Source organism: Triticum dicoccoides, chromosome 4B, assembly GCF_002162155.2.
Source record: "Triticum dicoccoides isolate Atlit2015 ecotype Zavitan chromosome 4B, WEW_v2.0, whole genome shotgun sequence".
In the NCBI taxonomy this organism is placed as follows: Eukaryota; Viridiplantae; Streptophyta; class Magnoliopsida; order Poales; family Poaceae; genus Triticum; species Triticum dicoccoides.
In genome coordinates, this window is record NC_041387.1 from 530637513 (window position 1) to 530638107 (window position 595).

Genomic DNA, 595 nt, shown 5'->3' on the forward strand with positions numbered 1-595 from the left:
TGATAAAAATCATATCGAGTGGTGAGTCTGCCTCTCACTTGGGGGCTTAGCTGCAGTCCGGTACTCGCCTAAGTGATAAAAATCCTACCGAGTGGTGAGCAACCCTCTCACTCGGGGGCTTAGCTGCAGTCCGGTACTCGCCTAAGTGATAAAAATCCTACCGAGTGGTGAGTCTGCCTCTCACTCAGAGGCTTAGCTGCAGTCCAGTACTCGCCTAAGTGATAAAAATCCTACCGAGTGGTGAGTCTGCCTCACACTCAGGGGCTTAGCCGCAGTCCAGTACTCGCCTAAGTAACACAAAAAAACAAAAAAAAGGAGTGTCCTTCTAATCGGTCGCAACCCTTTTGGCCCCCCCCGGGGGGGAGGGGAGTCGCACCGTCAAGAAGAAGGACGAGATTGTGGTGAGCAGCACTCACCCAAGTTTGAGAAATCTTACCGAGTGGTGAGCAACCCTTTCACTCGGGGGCTTAGCTGCAGTCCAGTGCTCGCCTAAGTTTGAAAAATCCTACCGAGTGGTGAGCAGCCCTCCCACTCGGAGGCTTAGCTGCAGCTCAGTGCTCGCCTAAGTTTGAAAAATCCTACCGAGTGGTGAGCA